The sequence below is a fragment of the Magnolia sinica genome, chromosome 6 (assembly GCF_029962835.1).
Source record: "Magnolia sinica isolate HGM2019 chromosome 6, MsV1, whole genome shotgun sequence".
Lineage (NCBI taxonomy): Eukaryota > Viridiplantae > Streptophyta > Magnoliopsida > Magnoliales > Magnoliaceae > Magnolia > Magnolia sinica.
In genome coordinates, this window is record NC_080578.1 from 27,010,207 (window position 1) to 27,032,566 (window position 22,360).

Below are 22,360 nucleotides of genomic sequence, written 5' to 3' on the forward strand. Positions count from 1 at the left end.
CACATGATGGGCAATGGACAATGAAGGTGGGCCCCATATGATGGATGATTAATAATGATGGCGGGCTCCATGTGATGGATGACCCACATCAAGGTGGGCTGCACATAATGCACAGTCCACATCAAAGGTTAGCTCCTAATGATGAATGATATGCATCTAAGGCGACCCCGCATGATGGATGACCCTCTTCGAAGTTGGGCACCAGATATTAGATGGTCCACGTTAAAGGTGGGCCTCTCACAATGGATGATCCACATCAATGTCCAACATAATGGATGGCTCACATCTAAGATGGGCCCAACATGATGGATAGTCCACATTGAAGGTGGGCCTTGCAAGAGAAATGATCCATATTAAAGGTAGGCCCTACACGATGGATAGTTCACATTGAAGACATGGTCAAGTTGGGCCCACACAATGAACAATCCATATCAAAGTTGACACACATGATGAACAATGGATATTAAAGGCGTTACAAAAATTAGAAGAGGAGAGGAAAAGGATAAAGGGAGATTAATGAAAAAAAAAATTGAAATTTATTTATTTGATGTTGGAGATTAAACATTACTTTTCTACTTTTAAGTATGTTGTTTACCAAAAATAATTATCTAATGACAAAGCAACAACCAAATAAGCCACTCAAGGTACAACTAACTTAAGCAAAATGACTTGTGATTTAAATGAGCCTTTTTTTTTTTTTTTTTGAAGTGTAAAACTTTTATTTCACATTGGATAGGGAAGAGTTTGAAGTGCTTGGCATTTCTTTGGAGCCAAAAGCGCTAGCTCCATTATATGTTCTAGCCTATACATGAACATGAGGCTTGTTTGGAAGGAAAACTGGCTTGAAAATCAATTAATTGAGCATACCAATATTGTGGTAATGAGTTGTGTTATTCTTATTTTCAACGGGCATGCGAAGAAAGAGTGGTAGCTGTGTTGGATTTTTTATAAGCTAATTACACTAGAGAAAATCATATGCTCCATATTATATTTTGAAATAGCATGTCAAGAGCCTGCTATACCAATCAAATCAATCAAGTGACATAAACAATCCCGATGAGAGTGATTGCATTCACGCCTTGCCCCCACGGCAATTCAAACTCGTCGACAGGTGTGTTATTGATTTGTCAATTCTCAAAACAGGTGTGGGGCTCCAAATCTTCACTGATTTATTTTGTTCATTATTTTCCTTTGATCTGATTCAACATGGCTCACACACAACTCCAGAAATCAGACGCAAAGGTCATCTTTGGAAAGCAATTGTTGCTTCGTTTTGCCTCTATCACCACTCTGGATTCCTAACGGGGGGCCTACATGCTAAGTCGGTCCAATGATTTGAACCATTTACAATGCCATAAAAATCTATTATTCCATAATCACGCTTCAATGATGATCCTAGCCTTTGATTTCAAGAGTTGAATGTAAACCATTGTAAATTTCTTATTCCAAATTCACAGTCTCCTCAGCATAAGCTCCCACAACATGGATGGTTCTGATCATTAGATAACTCAGCATGTTGCACCACAGCAGCGCACGACATCACCATTCGATCGCGAATCGCACACTACCTTATTTGCTAGCACTGAGAAGATGGGCGGTTCTGATAATGGCCCATCTATGCTCAGTTTTGTGCAAGTAGTACCCATGATCTAGTGATCCAAACCGTTGATATGATAAGTCCCACTCTTGATGGCTAGGCAAAAAAATCTCCATCATGTAATAAAGAAAGGGAAGGAGATCACGTGAGGTGAGAAAGGCAGGAGGGGAAGAGAAAAGGGGGAAGGAGGAGTAAGTGCATGGGGTCGTGGTCATTTCTGCAACCCAGCTGTAGGGTCGGGCCTGCTGCCCCCTTTTGTCTTTATCTCACCTTTCCCCCCGCCTTTTCTTCTCTCTCCCTATCTCCCCTCTTTCTCTCCCCATATATTCATCATTCCTTTCATTCCTCTTCGCCTCTTCCCCTTGAAGGAAGCCGCGACTCTTGGGGGAGAGAGAGAGAGAGAGAGAGAGAGAGATCGGGAAGCTTTTCCTTTTGAGGGGAATGTTGTCTGGCTCGAGGTCACCACATCCTCCTTCTATGATCTGATCTGATCGAGGTCACCACATCCTCCTCCTATGATCTGATCTGATCTGATCCATTAATCTAGGCATAGATAGACGGATGGAACCATGTTGGTGTCGTCGGACCAGGCTTCATTCCCCCCAATTTTCAGCTTCCTTGCATGCCGTCCATCTTCTTCAGATCAACCCTTATTTATGTTACCAAGGTGGGCCTTTTCTTTTTCTTTATTGGGTTTTTATCTTCTCTAAAATCTTGGTTTTTGATATTTACATTCAGGCCTTCTTTTTTTGATGACAGACCCTAATCGGAATCTAAAGGGGTGGAGGTTTTTAAAAATGGGGTGTAAATGTCATTTTTGAGTTTATTTGGTAGGATTTTCTGTTGTTGGGTTTTGAGGGCAGTGTCCAGTATCTTACCAGGAAATTGCAGATTGGTGTAATGATGTGGGTTTTGACTGTTTTTATTTTTAATTGTTTTTGTTGAAGTTCTGACGGATATGAAAAAGGCTTTCATCATTACCTCCTTTTCCCTCTATTTCTCTTCCTTTTCTAATCTTTGTTTTTGTCAGTCTCCTTAGGTAGACGGTTTCTTCATGATGCCTTCATCATAACTCTCTATTAGGCAGACGGTTTATTCATGATGCCTTCATCATCATTTCTCTCTTGCAGAAATCAGGTTTCATAAAGAATTTACGGGGAAGTAATTTATTACATGCCATGGTACTTTTGTATGCTAAAGCTGCTTCTTTTCTTCTGCTGATGCTTTTGTTGTTGTTGGTTTTTTTAGGGTTTTGATGAAACCATTTTATTTGCTTTTTTCTCTCTTCATTTTCAATGTGCTAATCTTCTTATTTACATTCTTATTTTCTTTTTTGGTTTAATTTTAAATCTCTAGATGCCTTCATGCATGGCTGAGGATGAGATTAGGTGGGGCTGATGTTGCACTAAATTTGGAAAATGATCGTTGTAGAATCAAATCTATTGTGCTGATTTCTTTATTACAATATCCCTCTTTCTTTCTTTCTTCCCATTCTCTCTCTCTCTTGTAGTGGTGACATATCAAATCTATTCTTCTTCTTTTTACTGTTTACAATAGAAACCCACCAGTCTTGTAAAACCCTATTTCCCAGAACACACAATATAAAAAGGAGATGGTTTCCTCCCTACCTTCATCCTACTACTACAAACCCTACTAGCCCTAAAACTGAAATGGGTTTTTCTTTATTTCTTATTTCCACCTCCCCATTGCATTTTTTCTCACTGTAGATTCTCTCCAAAACAGATACAGAGAAAGCAGGTTGTTGGGAAAGATGGTTGAGAGAGAGGAGAGATAAGAGGACACGTGTGGTTGATTTTCGTGCTGATGTGATGACACGTGAGAAGAGTTGATGGATGGATGGGATGGAAGAACTAGGTGTAGATGGATAGGGTTAGGGATATTTTCGTCCAAACACTGACATCCACAAACGTCATTTGATCCGCACCTCATTTTCACTCCCTCACTTCCATTAATGCTGCATTCATTGCCCTTTTGCATTTTGGCCGCACCCCATTTGTTCTGTTCAGCTCTTTCAAATTTGAAAACTGGTTTCAATCCGCATCTGTCAGGTTAGCTCGTGTGTTTTGGGCTTTTTCTCTTCAAAAAAAACTGATATCTATGGTCCTCTCCATTGCTAGAGTCGTACATTCTCTCAAACTATTTTGTAGTACTACCACGGCTATCTTGTTATACAATTATTATATTGCTGCATGTATATTGGACGGTTAAAAATGAAGAATATCCAATAGTCTCATTTCCAAATAAGTGTCCATTAATCAGGGGTTAGCATTGTTTGAATCGCCAGATGCGCCCGCAGATCAAGCATCATACACAGCCAGAGTATCAACTAACTATCCATTGGATAATTAATGCTCGTTACAACCTAGTTTGCATGTCTTTAATTGGATGTCTCTGATGATTGGATGATAGAGATTTTGGGGCCGTGTGCTTACCATGGTGGGCCCCACCTATCATATGAGTGCTGTTGGCCATTGGCTGGCTCAAAATCAATGCCCCAATACATTACGAATTTTTATTTTTTATTTTTGGTTATTTGGCAGAATATTTTTTATATTGGGAAAGGGTGAGTGTATAAAAACCACTAGATGTATATATCATTTCAGTATCTTCACCTACCATACATGTTGATACCTAAATTTGGTTAGGTTATCGTTGTTAGCCCGATTTCTACCTTCAATTTAATGAAGAACAAGAGAAGTCCTGCCTCACCTCCTAGCTAAGTACTTGTAAATTAATGAAGGTACAAGAAAATACACTGGGGGTGCCGATTAAGGCCGGATACACTCTGATGCTTAAGTCAAGCATACTGACTCATAGTAGGTGTATAATTGGTGTATTTGTGTCCCTTGTTCCATGGCAGGGGGTGTTATCCAAGTTGATTTGATGGATATGCTGGAGGTGCTGTATTGGAGTAGGATTCTAACTTCAAGAATATATCCGACTTTATCTCGATTGGCGTGATTATCGTCAAAAATCTTGGGAGATAATCCCACCTGTATATGGAGAGAATTCTTCTTTCTATTAGAGGCTGAGATCTATGGTTGAGATTGTCCCTTAAGATTGAGGTCAATACCTAAGGTCGATACCCGAGGGACAAAGTGACAATTGAGGTCGAGATAGAAATTAACTGATATCAAAAGTCGGGGTGATTTTTGGCCCTCAAGCAATACATAATTATGGAGTCCGGCTACTCAGATTATTTGTCTCGTACATTTATTTAGCTTCATTTTACCTATAACAATGCCCATCCAGTGTATGGCATATGCTTCAATCTAAGCTATCCAAACTGTAGGTTGTGATGGGATTGTGTGCCCCACAAGCTTGTCCAAGTTGTGTTCTCTCACAGTAGGGTGAAATGATGCAATTTTAGCTTTCTATTTACTGAATGATTGTTGCACCAGCCTTGCAGACAGGCGCAATTTCCAAGCCGTCCAGCAGGTGGGTCTGTGTATATGGTGTCCTACAGAATAATAATGATCCACTCAGCATGTGGGCCCCAATGTTAGAAGTAGTTGGACAGTTTAGAAGACTTTCTACAAGTTTTCTTTAGCAGTACACTGTTTCAAAAACTGTTGCTCACCTCACAACTGGACCAACCTGATGGGGGCAGGGCATCTACATAGTGGCACCTCTATGATTTCAGTAAGTGTATGCCAAATGTACAAATTCTCCGTGCCTGTATATCAAGCATCATATTCTGTCAGAGTATCAAATACGTTCCCTATTCATTATTTAGACGTGATGATTCACCAATCTATGTATTTTATGTTATGGTCCCTTGCCAATGGCTGTGTTCATGTATAAGATGTACTGCAACCTTCACTGTCTTTCCATTACATTTTTGTGAATGTTCTCATTGATCAGAGCCATCCATTAGAATGGTCACTCCTTGGATCAGCCATTGCTTAAAATCCACACTGGAACAAACACTGTTTGGCTGTCTAATATATGTATTTTCAACACAATTATAATTTAAATGTTTCTAATCCTGTCAGCCCGAAATTAGATTGCATCGATGACCATTTCACAGATACTGTAGGTGGCATGTTCGGTGGACCATTTAATCAATATTGGTTGCAGCCGATGGCCTGTTGAAGGACCCACCATTCTAATGTCTGGCCCAGTTCAACTAGTATATTCAACAATGACTGTGGCTTAATAATGGAGATTTATCGAAATCCTAATTGTGCATTTACATGGGGATGGATGTTTCCTATCTCCATACACACGGAAAGTACAGGACTCCCATGGTGGCCCCTCACGGTAGCAGATTAGGTGTGGCCCGGCCGGCATCACCCAAGAAGGTGCGTTCCTTACTGTGGGATCCACCTTGATGTATGTATTCTACATCAATACCGTCCATCTGTTTTTCCAGATCACTTTAGGAGATGAGCTCAAAAATGAAGAAGATCCAAATCTCAGGTGGACCATACTATAGGAAACAGTGGTGATTGAATGTCCTACCGTTTAAAGCTTCTTAGGTCCCACTGTAATGATTCAGTAATGTTTATTTTCTATCCAACGTGTTGAAAAGGTCACATAAGCCTGGATGAATGGAAAAAAAACAAATATCATCTTGATCATAAGATTTTGTAGCCCATTAATGGTTAATCACCACTGATTCTTATGGTATGGTCAACCTGAGAATTGGATCTGCTTCATTTTTTGCGATCAAGCCCTAAAAAGGTCTGGCAATGTGGATATAGAATACATACATCAAGTTGGGCTCCACATAAAGGGCCGCTCCCAACCCTCATCAAGAGGAACCCATGAGTGAAAATAAGTTGATTTTTGGTGCTGCAATGCCGCTTTCAGCTAGGGGAGCAACTTGGGTCAGTTGGGTTTGGATTGAGGGTCAAGCCACGGCACACCTCACCCAACCTCCAGAGGACCAAACTCAACCCATAACGTGACCTGACTTAACTTCCAACCCAAGGTGTCCAGCTCGAACCCAATGCGAATATCTCTACACTCGACCCGACTGGACCCGATTCAAATACATGCGATTATTCCCAACCTTGATGTCAAAGTGGGCTGGCATTTTCCACTCATCTAGATGCTTGTATTAGGCAGCCAAAACCCCATATGGAGGAATTGGTTAGCAAGACAAATGAATTCTTTCCAAGCCTAGTCTCCATGTTTGGATGAAATTTTCTGCTTCATCCTCACATGGCAATCTAAGGAGGCTTTTCAAGGCAATGCCTTTGGGTGGGGTCATGTTTGTACTGGTCTTATTCGTTATCGGTTTCCCTATCTACCTTTTGTATTTTTATTTTTATTTTTTTCCCCCTTTTCCCTTGTTTTGCGTAGGATGCTGTCGAGCCTTGTCTTGTGATGGCTTTTGCTTCATGGTTTTATATAAATACTAAAAAATTAAAAATAATAATAATAATAATTAAAATTAAAATTTTTTTTTTAAAAAAAGAAGAAGAAGAAGAAGAAGAAGAAGAACAAGAAGAGAGAGAGAGAGAGAGAGAGAGAGAGAGAGAGAGAGAGGCAATTTTACCGTAAAATTCGTCTAGAATTTTGATTGTACAAAATAGTGCCTCTGGAAATGATATTCCCGTACCGTGCTTTTTCAAACGAAAAATTGCATTACTGCCCTTGTCCCTTTTTTTCTTCTTCTTTAAAAAGTGGAGAATTCAAATTTATGGGGTCCACGTGGCATGTGTCTAATATCCCATCCATCCAAAAGATGCACACCAACATAATTATTAGGTAAACCAAAAATATGGCTGATCCAACCATAAAGTGAGTGGTCCATAAAAATAATTTACATCACAAAAAACATCCAAATTCAAGTAGCCCAGCTGATGATTTGATCCGCCTGATTTTTTGCTCTATCTAGCCGTTATCATGGTGGTGTGGATATGTTGGATGGCTTGGATGTTATACATATACAACATGGGCCCCACAAGCCTAGACTTACACTTTTTTAAAGAAAAATTAAAAGGGTATTCGGATTTCCTGCCTCAAAAAGCACCTCCTTGTGATTTCTACTCGACGAGGCATTATTTGGTAAAATGTCAATTCTTGAGGAATTTAGTGGTAAAAATTCTAAAATAATAATAATAATAACTCAAAGTTTTGTGCGGCTCACGACGAGTGTTTGTATTATATCCACTTGATTAATCGGTTTGGTCAGTTCATTTTAGGTCATAAGCCCAAACATAAGGGAGATTCAAAACTCAAGTGGGCCATATGACTGATAATTGAATGGCCACCGTGGAAACCTTAGTAGGGCCATAGAAGTTTTTGTTTAGGGTTATATTTGTGTTTTCACTTCATTCATTCAAGTGGAAATCAATTAATTGACCATTTGCATGGCAGCTAAACATCACAATGGGCCCTATAAAGTTTTTCAACGGTGGATGTCTCCATCCCTGTTTCCTGTGGTAGATGGTCCACTTGAATTTTGGATCTCCATTGTTTTTTGGGGTCATGTCATAAAATGAGACTGCGGTTGTGACATCAAGCCGCAGTCTGTTCCCATCATTGGAGCCATAGTCCTAGTCAGATTGCTCTTAGATATAATTTAGCCATCTCAGTGGAATAATCTAAAGTTGTCAGAGATGCAGCCCTTACATTAAAGGGGGTGTTTGATTTATCAAATCTCCTGTAAATAAATAATGATTATTTACTTTTGTATTTGCACCATACTTCCCAGTGTGATGTTGACTGGCAGACTTTTTTAATATAGTGCTATGCTAAACCCGAGGCAAAAAGCATAAATGGTATGGAGCCCACCGTGATGTATGTGACTTATCCATGCAATCCATCCTACTGCCAAATCATTTTAGGGCATGAGCCGAAAAATGAGGTCAATCCAAAGCTCAGGTGGAATACACCACGAGAAAGTGCGGGAATTGACCACTTAATGTTGAAAGCTTTTAGGGGACTTGAAGTTTTGGATCAAGCTGATGTGTGTTTTCTTTTTATCCATGTCTTTGTGACCTCATGAACAACTTAGATTACCAAAAAAAAAAAACATCAATAAGAGGCCCAGGAAGGAAATAACTTTCAATGGTAGATGTCTTTAAGACCACCATTTCCTATAGTGTGGCTCACTTGAGCTTTAGATCTACCTATTTTTTTGGCTCAACCCTAAAATGTTTTGGTAAAGGACGAAGAGCATGATTAAGTCATACACGTCGTTATGGGGCTCATAAAATTAATTCAGTTATTTTAGATCAATTTTCAAGCAGTAAATACTCTCCAAATTCCATTTCTTTGCAAACATGAATTGAAATTAATAATAACCTGTTTACTTTTGTAATGCAAAGCAAATAAGTTATCATTATTATTTCATGGTATTTATTTAAATAAGAATTATGACTTATAAACCAAGAGTCAAATACACTTATACATGAATCAGGTTAAGAAAATTATACTCAGTATATTTTTACATTATAAAATTATCATTTTTACAGTAATCTCCATGTAAAATAAATAATGATAGCAATGTTATGATTGCAGTCAAATACAGATGATGTCATCACACAATATCAAAAGTAAGTAATCAATACTTATTTCCAACCATTTACCATTGTAATTGGAAAAACAAACAGACCCTAAAACTTTCGAGAAGCAATTATTGTAGAATATTCTACAAAGACATTCAGAGAAATAGGAAACAAAACTTCATAGCGAAGTTGAAGGAAGGGCTTTCCCATCCAAAAAGCCTCTCTAGTAGGTGCTATGCCAACACAAAAGAAGTCGCAATATCATTTGTCGTGAGTGCAGGTTTCCATGCTGCCAAATGAAACTTTCAACATCTTAGAAATGGACATTCTTTGTTGTATTAGAAATAAATGACTGTTTAAGATCAATTTAGAGATTCTCATATGGAAATTGGAAATCATATTTTCTTAGGATGCGAGCCAAACGCAGCCTATCATAACATAGTGATTGAAGTAATCTTTGTGGAGAGGGGAGTGGCGCCAGTGCATGAAAAGAGGGCGGATTAGATGCTGTTGCATCGGGAAAATGCATCTTTTTTGACTTTGAAACATATAAAAGTTGCGCATCGGACCTAGTGGTCGGTCTGCCCTCTTTTTTTAGGTACAAACGTCTTTGTTTGATGCTCCTCATCAAAGTTTCATAGCCACAACTTTCTATGAATGATTGCTACTTTGTCACATGAATGTACTGTCTTAAAACCTTTTAATTTTTTGATTTAATGAGGAGCCTTTCCTGTGGAGACTCCTATTTTTCGGTTCTGTGGACCCCACCATGATGTATGTGTTTTATCCATGCTGTCCATCCATTTTCTCTATTCATTTTAGCGTATGAGCCCAAAAATGAAGCAAATCCGAATCTCAGGTGGACCACACTTATAGATGGCCGTGGGCCCTACTTCATAGATGGCCTGAATCACTAAAATGCATGCCTTCTGCCAGAAATCATGTTCTACCCCGCACACAAAGAGACTCAGATATGGTAGTGATCATCCGAGTACTGAGACTCGGTGTTGTGGGCCCCACAATGATATATGTGTTTTAATCATGTGGTCCATCCATTTAAGCAAATCCAAGTCTTAGGTGGACCACACATTAAAACAATGGTGCTTTTTGGCCCATTGTAATGTTTATTTGCCATCCAACCTATTGATTTGGTCACAAAGATAGGGATAAAGGGAAGCACACATATGAGCTTGATCCAAAACTTGTGTACCCCCAAGAAGTTTTTAATGGGGGAAGTCCAATCACCATGGTTTTATCTAGTGGGACCTACTTCATTTTTGGGCTCATGCCCTAAAATGAGCTGAAAAATGGATAGACATCATGGATAAAACACATACATCGATATCATGGTGGGGCCCACAATACCGACCAAGCCCAAAAGATGAGTTTGAAGGATATTGGATGAATGGCATGGATAAAAAAAAACACATACATCATCGTGGGGCCCACAGTATCAATAGTCCAAGTCCGGTGACACAGGGACATGAATTGCCTCCAACCCACTGTTAGACTTTTTTTTTTCTTCAAGAAGCTTGACCTACCTTACCTAGGACTAATATTATTTATTAGTACAGGTCGTATTCATAATATAACCTACCTAATGAATGGTTTAGACTTTTGCATCATTTGCTATGTGTCAATGATATATAACACATGTTCAGCACTCTCACGTGAGGGGCCCACATTGATTCAGAACCCATTTATAAGTCTTCAAATTGGGTGGCCATTGCTTTTTATAATTCTTGAAAAGACTTAAAGACTTAAAGGGCTGAGCTACAAAGTTATTAAAGTGGGTGGAACATTTTTCTCTTACAATGCTTGTCGCATGGGTCAATGTAGACTATATAGGAGGGGACTTTTTAAAAATAAAAAATAAAAAAAAAAAAATTATATAGAGCATCCAAGTGCTCAATACACGTGGCACCAGTTCTGTAATGTTCATCAATCATGTCCTGGCATGCAGAAAATTACACCATCTAGATGCTTCTAGCCATCACTTGGAGAATTTTGCCCTTCAACTGCTCTTTATTGGTTGATTTTCCTTGGCCACTGTTTGTAATTACCATGATTCTCAAAATTAGGGTTAATATCACCTAATCAATGCAGTTAAGGGTATGTTTAATGTAATGTGGTGTTCGATGTTAGACTTAGCTTTGCGAAATAATGGATCAATCTATACATCAATAGCATACAATCTGTAACCTAAATATGTATTTGATTTGAGATGATCATAAGTTTAGTGGGGCCCATTAGAATGCCCGATCACATTATCTAAAGATTAAAACCATTAATCCAATATGCCCACCTTATAAAAGTCTTACACTCAATAGATGAATTGCCCATCTTTATATATATCAGTTGTATTAGTCTATACATTAGATGATACATGAGACCTTGGAAGGGAGATGATACATTAGAGATGGAGGAACCAGTATACCGTAGAGCTATCTCTCCACAGGACATGGAGTAAGGTGATGTATTGATCAGGCCCACTCATATACTAGCATGAGGCAGATCCAAGGCTCAAGTGGACAACACCACATGAAGTAACTGTGATAATAACACCCATCATGATTTTTTTTTTTTTTCACCATCCAACCTGTTCAGAAGATCACATAGACCTCCATGTAGGAAAAACACAAATATCAGCTTGATCCAAAACTTCTGAGCCCCTAAGAGATTTTCAACAGTAGGAAATTAGTCCCCACTGTGTGGTCCAGTTTAGCCTTGGATCTGCCTCATTTCTTTTAGCTTATATTTTAAATAACATGGAAAAATGGATGGACAGTGTGGATGAAACCCATATACCATAGTGACCACTAAGAGCCCATATGTGTGTGGTGGCAGCACACAATCTGGGTCCATGTGTCAGATGGAGGATTTATTGATAGACGTGATTTTGAGACAAATCACCTATACTAAGGCCCTGCATATGGACGCACCTGATTTTCACGTCATCTTATCACGGGCGCGTGGTGTAGAGAGATGGTCCCACCACATTCTGATTACATGGATATACTGTATCATCTCTCGTATATGAATGGCTAGTGGGGCGGCCGGACTTTTCTCGCTCTCCCTCTCTGACATGTTTGGACCACATCGCCTTTTGGAGCGGATTAGGTAACACTAGTGGGTGTTTCCATGACTGTGGGATCTACCTTCATTTATGTGTTGTATATCCATACCGTCCATCCGTTTTTTAAGCTCATTTTAGGGAATTAACCCAAAAATGAAGCAGATCCAACTCTTAACTGGACCACACCACATGAAACAGTGGTTATTGACCATTAAAAACTTATTATGGACCACAAGAGATTTGGATCAAGCTGATATTTGTATTTTCCCTGCATCCAGATTTGTGTGACCTTATCAACAGGTTGGTGGCAAATAAACATTACGGTGGTCCATAGGTAGTGTTTTTTTTTTTTTTTTGAATCGTGGTTGTTCAATGACCACTGTTTCCAATGGTGTGGTCCACTTGAATTTGTAAATTCTTTCATCTTTGGTTACATGCCTTGAAATGATATGAAAAACCAGATGTACGGCATAGATATACAACAGATACATCAAGGTGGGCCCCACGGTCAGGGAAGTGGGTTAGGGGACCCCGCATTGCCCAGTGCCACGAAGTTAATGCAGGTCAACTTGGGCTTGAAATGTTGGCTCATGTTTTCATGCAATTTTGGTGATAAAGTGGACAATGAAGTTGGTATTTGATGGATGGTCAGGGGGCACTGATAGATTGACGTGACTTGCATGTGACATGGAGTTACAGGAATCCCCCGGAAATTATAACCTCTGTGGGACCCACTGTGGTGACTGGTTTATATCCGGCCCACCCGTCCCTTTCACTGGCTCATTTTGAGAATTCGGTCCATGTAGATACAATACTTAGTGGCCACACCACAGGAAACAGCTGGGAATGAAAAATGCCAGCATATGAGCATAATGGTGGGTCAGAGGAAGGTTTCAACGGTGCACTTTTCTATCCCCCATTGTTTCCTATCTGGCCTTTCTTTACACCAAATTTTGACACACTGACGTGAACCTGTTTTCTGTAATGTTTGTTTACACCAAAATTTGATGTACACTAACATAGATCATTAAGAAATCACCATGTGACGATATTATGGGATGGATGCAGGTGGAAATTAATTATACTTGCACATCAAGATATCTTTGAATCAATGTTAGCCCAATTTATACTTACACACGAAGATATCTTTAGTGATTTTATCTTTGACGATATGCACTCCGTTATTAATGCAATGACATGGACCCTTATAAATATCTTTTGGAGAGTGAAGCATGGCATGCCATAGTTGTTAATGAGGTAACGTGCTCGGTGTTTACAACCATTTTGTGGCCCTAACATGGACCAATTAAAGGCCGCCACGTGTTGACCCCACGTGACCGCAACTGGCATGAAATCTACTCTCACTTGAGAGTATCTTCGTTTAGTCTTCCTTTGGTAATACACATTCGGTTATTAATGTAAAGGCACGAATCCCTGCGTTCATGTTCACAACCCCCAAGAGTAGGGTCGCGATGTAGTAATAATCTCAATAAGACCAAGGTCGAATCTACAGAGACTAAACTCGTGCGTATTCTGAAAGTAACTAAAAGCAAAACTAGAAGAAGATCTAAAACTAAATATGAAATTTTTTGAAAGAGTAATTTTGAATTTTTAATTGAAACTTGTGAATTTAAAGGTAGGAACTAAGGTGTCAAGGATCCACTTATAGCTATTGGGATACTACTTTACTTTATTCAAGAGTTCCAATTGGAATCGGAGTCCTATCTTATCTAATTGGAAAGAGAGATGATCAAATATCTGAACTTCTCATTGATATATCCTTAATGGAAGAGTATTGTGAAGATTGGAAATGATTCTATCACCCAACTAAGCACAGGAGACTATAGCAAACAACAGGATTTACCAATCCAACAATCTTAAATAAGAAAAGAAGATGTTCAAAGCTATCGCAGCATCTATTGTAATTTGAGTTACAACAAACCATAGAAAACAGAAAATATTCCTTAAAGTCAAACTAGAATTAAATGAAGTTCAACATAAATAAAAATCAAAGCAAAGTAAACATCCTAATCATGCTACAAGTTTCACCTCTTAGCCTTATCTAAGAGATTTAGTCAACCATAGACATGATTGGACTAAGAACTCTTAAGAAAAAACATAAAAACAAACTAAGGAAGAAGAAATAAAAACTCTCAAACGGTGGCTCCACCCTTTTGCTCCATCCTTAAACCCTAAAATATGTTTTGGAGCATCTTAGGAACTCCTGTTTATAGTTGGGGAACTCCAACTTTCATACCGAATTGAAAAAGTCTAAAAACCGCCTCAAATTTACGCAGTCCGCGCAAAATCTGTGTAACCCTAAACAAGTCGAAGGCAATCTTCAACTGATTGAAGGTCATCTTCAACTAGTCGGGGACAATCTTCGACTAGTCAAGGATCGCACAAATTTAAAACATGATGTTGCTGGAATTCAAGTCAAAGTTTCTTAGACTAGTCAAACCAGAGCTTAGGTTAGTCAAGAATCACACAAATTCACTTCAAATCTTCGATTTCTTCATTCCTCACTTGGTTTCTTTTGATCTTTAGCCTGTGAATTCTTCAATCTTGGTCTCCTAAGATCCATCCTTTGCTTTGGTGATTCTTGAGCATCAAATTCATGCTTTTAACATTTTTTTCAATCAAATCTCTCAGATTCACCTTGCAACACAAACATGTATAAAATATTATATTAAGCATTATCATGTTCATAAAACTAAAATATAAATAGGGGAGAATATGCAATATTCGACGCTTAACAGTTCGCTTTTAGGAAAATGAATTAACACAAGCCATGTGGCCATAATTATCATGCCCATTAACGAGGGAACGTGCCCACCACATCTATAAGACACTCATTGAGAAAATTGATCTATCATGAATCTAACAATGATAATCTTGGTGAGGTTGTTTCTCACAATCCTTCCAAAATGGAAAATATTCTCAAAAACATTCGGAGAGGCTGTCATATTCGAGAACATTCTGAAAGTCTAAAGATCAGACCAACATTCAAGCGAACCTAGCCCGGATCAAAAGAAACATGCACATCGGCCCAATAAGGCCTAGAGCCACGTTTCGGTCGGAATAAGAAGAGCACTATTGAGGCTTGAAGAAGGATATGATCTACTTAATAATGGATTAGTATCGGACAGGTCTGGAACACTCATAAAAAAGATTGAAAGATACAGAGAGAACACCTAGATGCCCTACTAGGTGATCCGGTCTAATGGTCGTGGTCCCATTAGAACCAAAAGAATAAGAGATTTTAACTTGATAGATCTAGCCTATTACCGGTAACAAATCTATAGTAGGTTTTAAATCCTAGTCCCATGGTCAGGAACTAAATGATCTAAACCAGGTTACTCGGATGAATGATCATGATAGATCTCAAAGTTGGATGCCCCTTAGGTAGCGCGAGTTCTATAGGGAAGCATTTACGTATATGAGTAGAAATTTGAGATCCAACAATATCAAACTTTTCTAAGACCTTCTTGGTTAGGAGGTTATGGATCTATCAAGGAAATTTTTTTAACCGAAAAGCCAACGACGTGAGCACGAATGATCTAGAAGCAATAAGGAAACTCTAACAAGGGTTTCACCGCCTCGACATTCTATAAAAGGAGCAATCAAAGAAGAGCTCAGAACTCAAGGCCCTACGCCAAACACATCAACCTATCTTTATTTGTCTTTCCCTTATTTTTTTCCTTTATCTCTTCAATGATAGGAGATACTTGAGGAACAGAGGGAGGAGTGGTTGGTCAAACTCAACACCGCTTGAAAAGAGGAACGATGTCTTCCTCTTCCTTTTTGTCTCTTTTGATCGGTATTGTGAAAGAAAGAGATGAGGGACAAGGGGACAAATATCTTAGAAAAGAAAAGGAGGGAAAACCCCAAGAACAGTGATTACCTCACAGGGTAGCAAGAGTAATGGGGTTTGCTGTTGGCTAAACAATCGGAGCACTTGACAGAATAGTAAAGGCTTCAACGGTTGTCCTTTCTTGAATAAAGACCTTGATCAACGGGTGGTCAACCACGCTGAATCCTTTTTTAATAGGGCATTTAATCATCAATCATTTCTTCCTCTTAATACCTCTACGCAGAGGGCCTCTCGCTTGATTAGTTTGACGACCCACCAGACAATTGCTTAAAGTGTCTGGGACACATGAAGTATGGGTAGTAGTGGTAGAACCACCAGATGATGAGCGTGGCGAGCAATTGCACCATGACGACAACAACTTCAGAAACAGGCCGGGCCCCTATTATAGCGCTTGTAATGCGAGTGGTTGCACCATGACTAACTGGAGTGACCAGTTCTATAAGACGAGAAATAAGAGGATCATGAGGAAAAAGGTGTACCAAATCAATCACCTGGAAAAGCAGGTACTGGGAATCCCAATACAATTTCCCCCAAGTGCAAAAGTCGGGAACCACATAAGGACGAAGCGATATTGGGGCAAGAAAGAGGATCCTGCTAGCAATGCCCTTAAACTCCTCCCAAATGGGCTGAAGCTTATCCCAATGGTGGAAAGTTCTCCTCAAAAGTGGCCGCACATTCATCAAGGAATAGCACAGGGGAAGAGGAATACCCTTGACTAAATTAAATTGGTGTGCACATAAGGTAGTCGGGTAATACTTGACATATGTCTTGACATTGAGATTGTGGACTAGAAGGGCCCCATTGTTTGGGAGATCCATGAAAATTAGGAAGCTGGCCAACAAACGACACAACATTTCATTGGTGCCGTCATTGAAAGGACCATGCCTTACGCACCTAAACTAGTTCAGACCATGAGTCATACCAAAGAAAGAAAAGAATCACACATCCAAAAGTTTCTTTAAATTGACCAGAAAGAATTGCAAATGATCCTAGAATGAGCATTCTTCAATCTAGTAGTAGGTTAAGCAATGGTAGCCATATGTGGGAGATCGAGGAGGGGGTTCTTCGGAAGGTGTAAAACGAAGTAGAGGAAAATATTCAGTAACCCATAATTAGAGAAGATGCAAGAGACCTGCACAATGATGCAAATTCTTAGTTACCAAGTTATGAAGGGTGCGGTAAAGATAAGAAAGAACAAAGGGAATGAGGGCTAGGTTACAATTAGAGGCCAATGAATTGGCCATCTTACTGTACTGTTTGGTTATTTGGCCAACCATGAAACACAAAATAAAGTGGCACAACTGCATTAAAAAAAAAAGGCACGATGCACCTGATGTGACACCAGGCCTTACCCATTTCCTCCTACGAATAGGAACTGTTCACGACGTTGGCCTTCAAATTAGTGAAGGAGAAGGATGACCATGAGCTTAACAGCTCAACATCCTCACCCAAGGCAGGAAGACTTATGAGTGCGCAGACTTAAAGGATAGTGGGTTCATGAACCCATGAGGAAAATGGAAGCTATTGGTAGAGAAACTCCAGAAGCAGACAACTACCACCAACAAGGTAGGATGCATGGTTGTCTCAATTTGGGAAATTTGAATGCAATTGAAGATCATCATGATGTTTCTCCAACGTTCTCCAAATGTCGATTCAACATGGTTTAGCCAAGCGATACAGTGAGGAGTGGGACAAGGCCATAATTGATAGCGGGAACTAGTTGGGTTCCATCGAGATTGGTTTAAAGAAGGAGCATGCTTAAGAAGTTTCTCTTAGAGATATAAAGGAAAAAGGAATGAAGAAGGGAAGAGAAATCCGCAGTTCGGGTTGGGTAGAAGGCCAAACCAAGAAGGTATTGATTGGGTGGACAAAGACCTTATAGTGAGTTAGTATATCTAAAAGAATGTACTCAGCTAGACACCCAATAATGAGGTTGATTAGGTTAGGGGCTGGAATTGCCATGGTGGGTGATTCAAATTCAAGTTGGGAATCTTTAGAAGAAAAATCCATGAAGTACGATGATTAGAGAAGAAAGAAATCAATCAAAAAGTAGTGGATGAATGATTGCGATGAAAACATAATCTTATAAATGTAAAATGAACCATTGGGCTTTGCATTCACAATAAGAGATGGAAATCTTGCCAGGTAATTTTCAACACCTGCATTAACTTGCACAATGGAAAGGCGTCAACCCCATACCGCCATGTATCACATCTTAGAATGGCCGCCAAAACTTGAATGTCAAATGTCCTATTGCGTGTGTGTGTGTGTGTGTGTGTGTGTGTGTGTGTGTGTGTGTGTGTGTGTGTGTGTGGGGGGGGGATTATTTCTACTTATTTTTGGTGCACTGAAGTGGACCAATAAGAAGTCGCCATGTGTTAACATTATGGGATTAATGCTGGCTAAAATCATACTCTCACTTGAAGATATCTTTGGTTGATCTTATCATCTGTGATACGCACACTATTATTAATGCAATGACACAGACCCTTACACTTACCTTTTGGAAGCAAAATGTTGCTTACCACATGAGTATGATTATCGAGCCAATTAATAAGGTAGCGTGCTTGACACATCTATAAAGTCCTAATGAGGGAAAGAATCTTATCACAGATCTGGTTATTATTCACTCAATAAGGTCGTCTCTCACAGTCCTTTTAAAATGGGATATCTTCCTAGAGATGTTCAAAGGATTTATGGTGATCATGAAGATTTCGAATATTTAAAGATCGGATTGATATTCAGGTAAATCCGACTATCATTCAAACCTAAATAAGAAGATAATGAACATTAAGCCAATTGGGTTCTTGTCCATACATCAATTGGAATTAAGAGAATGGGAGGGCTTGACCCCACCAAGACCATGATCAAAAGAGAGAGAGATTTCAGGGTCTTGCAGAAGGTGGTTTGATTAGGTTATTTAAATGCATAAATAGAAATGATTGATATAAGGTTCGGGATCAGTGGTAGAGGTTTCCCTGATTGGATCTTAAATGAATATTTCAAAATAAGGTAGCTATATAAAAGAGGAGATCTGAAAACCCATGGTTCCAAATCTACACAGATCTTCATGTTCAGAGTGTATGTCATAAAAGTGAAGGATCCTAGACAAAGAAGGAAACCCAACGAGAATTTTATAGCATTGACAACCACTAAAAGGAGCACGCGATGAAAAACTCGAGGCCCACACCAAACAAAAATCTATCTATTTTACATCTATGTTTACTTTTATCCTAGCATAACATACCCAAGTCTTAACATATATTACTATTGTCCAGCACCAACACTTCAGTACCATAGGATTAGATTAAATATCTAACACCCTAAGTTGCTGGATCCCGGTCAACTAAGTTTTTTATTTAGGCAATCATCTTTCTTATCACATCCTATTGATCATCCACCTCGATCATCTGTTCTTACAAAGATCGGGTATTTATCTCTCCTAAGCTTATTTCTCTATGTTTATTCTGATACTATATCTATATCAATTGTAATAAACTTCATTCAGATATTAATAAAATTGACATTATTTTAGCTATCTTTTTATTTTTAATCTATCTCTATTTTAGAAATATTAATTACAATAACTGATGAAAAAAAAGTCCTAAAGTCGTATGGCAAAAAGAATCCATCATAGAGGACTCACCCATATCATTTTGCGAATCGCCTGATCACTAATCATAATCAGTGGCTGACTTAATAGCTGGATTTTTAAATTAAGTCCTATGTATTCATTTGTGTGTGGGGTCACCAACATTCAATTAAACATTATCATTTAAATACAAACCCTCGATTACAAGTAAGGTCTCGTGTTTGATTGAATTTATGGTCTTGTATTTGATTGAATTACGCATACAGCAAACAGTGTGGCCCACTTAATTTTTAGATCTCCCCAACGTTTGATCGGGTAAAATAGATGGAAAGAGCGTATATAGCATATAACATGGTAGCCTTAGAAAGCTTAGGGTTACAGGGATCGGATCTGGTGTTACTCGGAAAAGACTATAACAGGTGTTTTCTTAACCCCGGGGCACACCTTGTTATATGTGTTGTATATCCACACTTTCCATCCGTTTTTCCAGACTATTTTATGGTATGAGCCCATAAAATAAGCAGAACTAAATCTTAGGTGGGCCACAACATAGAAAACAATGATCATTAATAACCCACTATTAAAAACTTCATAGGACATACCATAATGTTTATTTGTCATCCCAACCTATTGGCAAGGTCACACAGACCTGGATGAAGGTAAAACACAAACATCAGCTTGTTCCAAAACTTTTGTGCCCTAAGTATTTAATGCTCAATCACCACTATTTCCTGTTGTGTGGTCCACCTAACAATTGGATCAACTATATTTGTGGGATTACTTCATAAAATGATCTGATAAACTGATGAACGACATGGATATACAAGACATATATAAAGGTGAGCCCTACAATCAAAGAAACACCCACTACCATGTTACTCAGTTAACACCTAATCTGCTCCTGAGGTTGCGGGGTTACGGGGTTTCCCATAACCCCCGGTCACTGGAAAATTGCCTCCCTGATCATTTCATTGGCGTGTGCAATGTTAACCCTAATCTACTGATCTATTGCAGGTGTAGCAATAGATCCAACCGTCTACCAAGTGTGTTATTTTTTTAGATGGTCGTAATTCTCTGTAGAGAATGTTGAATGCTAATAGTTCTCATTTCAACCATCCATTTCATAGCCACTGTATCTACTTGTAGGATAGACGACTTGGCGTGATTTTAAACAAAATGCGGTCCACATATACGAATTACTTAGATGAACAGTTTAGATAAACTGCCCGACCTTCCACGTATTAGCTTTTCCCTTTCTATCGTAACTTTTCTTTGAACCATGAACCTCGTATGTATAGGTTCTCATGGCACTGAAATGTAGTTGGGTTGGCTAATTACTAGGGGTGTACACCAAGTCGAGCTGGCCTCAGCTCGACTCATCTCGGCCACTAGCTGACCCAGCTCGAACTTGGCTCGACTCGGTCCTCGAGCTTAACTGGCTAGCTCGACTCGGTTCAGTCAGCAGCTTAGGCTAGTTTGAGCCGAGTTCGAGCCAAAATCGAGCCTCTGCAGTATTTTCACAAACATATGCAGGGCACTTTCAATTTCTCACGGTATGTAAAACAACAACAAGTATTTCATCAAACACCTTATAGGCAACATCAAAATCAAGGAAAAATGGTATTTGTTTCATATATATACCTTCCTTGCCACTAGCTGACACTTTGTTGAGTCATTTCATCGAACACTTGGTGAGCAACATCAATATCAAAGAAACTGAGTCACAGAACTAGTTCAATCTGAGTTCAATTCGAGTTGGGGTTTGATCCAAGTTGAGTCGAGCTCGGGCAAGCTCAAACTTGGTTCAAAATTCTTTCGAGCTTAAAAAATCAGCTCGACTTGGCTCGAACTTAGCTTCAAACCGAGTTAAACAGAGCTTTTTCGAGTTGAGTCGAACGAGCTAACCGAGCTAACTTGGTTCGTGTACACCCCAACTTTTTACATACTCAAAGCGGTTTGATTGGTGTACCGCACACCACCGAACTTGCTAGAGGATTGACGTCACAAAATTTTGTGGGTCCCATCGTGATGTATGTGTTATATCCAAACTGTCCTTCCATTTGGAGAGCTCGTATTAAGGCTTTCTCCAAAAAATATGACAGATCAAAAGATGAAGTAGACCACGCTGCAAAAAGCAATGGGGGATTGAACGTTTACCACTGAAACCCTTTTGGGATCATAGAAGTTTTGGATCAATATGAAATTTGTTTTTCCTCTTGATCAATGTATTTTTGACCTTATTAATAGATTGGATGGAAAATAAACGTTATGGTGGGCCCTATGAATTTTTTAATGGTGAAAATCATTATCCTCACCACTATTTTTGGTGTGGTTCATTTGAGCTTTGGATATGATTCATTTTTGTCTACTGCTTTAAAATGATTGCGCCAAATGTGTGAATGGTGTGGATATGATAAATACATCATTGTGGGCCCATGTAACTTTGATCTCCTTGAACCATTCTAGAACTCGGAGCTCGAGGGGCGTCGACAGTGGTCTTCGCATGAAACATACCAGCTAGGCCAGTAGTATGCGGTACACCAACCAATCTTCTCATAAGCGGATTGGGTGGTGTAGCATACATGGTGTGTTGTCGTCCCATAAGCGGTTTGGCTGGTGTACCATACATGGTGTGTTGACGTCACTAAGTTATGTGGGTCCCATTATGATATATGAGTATTATCCAAACCTTCCCTCCACTTGGAGGGAAGCCGATTGGCTGGTGTATCACACACCA

General features: G+C 39.2%; 1 long non-coding RNA gene across 1 annotated transcript; it reads left to right on the top strand.

Annotated features, from left to right (window-relative positions):
• Positions 1-1,598: 1,598 nt before the first annotated feature.
• Positions 1,599-3,728, top strand: LOC131248594 (uncharacterized). Its single transcript, XR_009172303.1, has 2 exons — positions 1,599-2,055; positions 2,094-3,728. It is a non-coding gene; the product is annotated as an uncharacterized LOC131248594 (long non-coding RNA).
• The last annotated feature ends 18,632 nt before the right edge of the window (positions 3,729-22,360 follow it).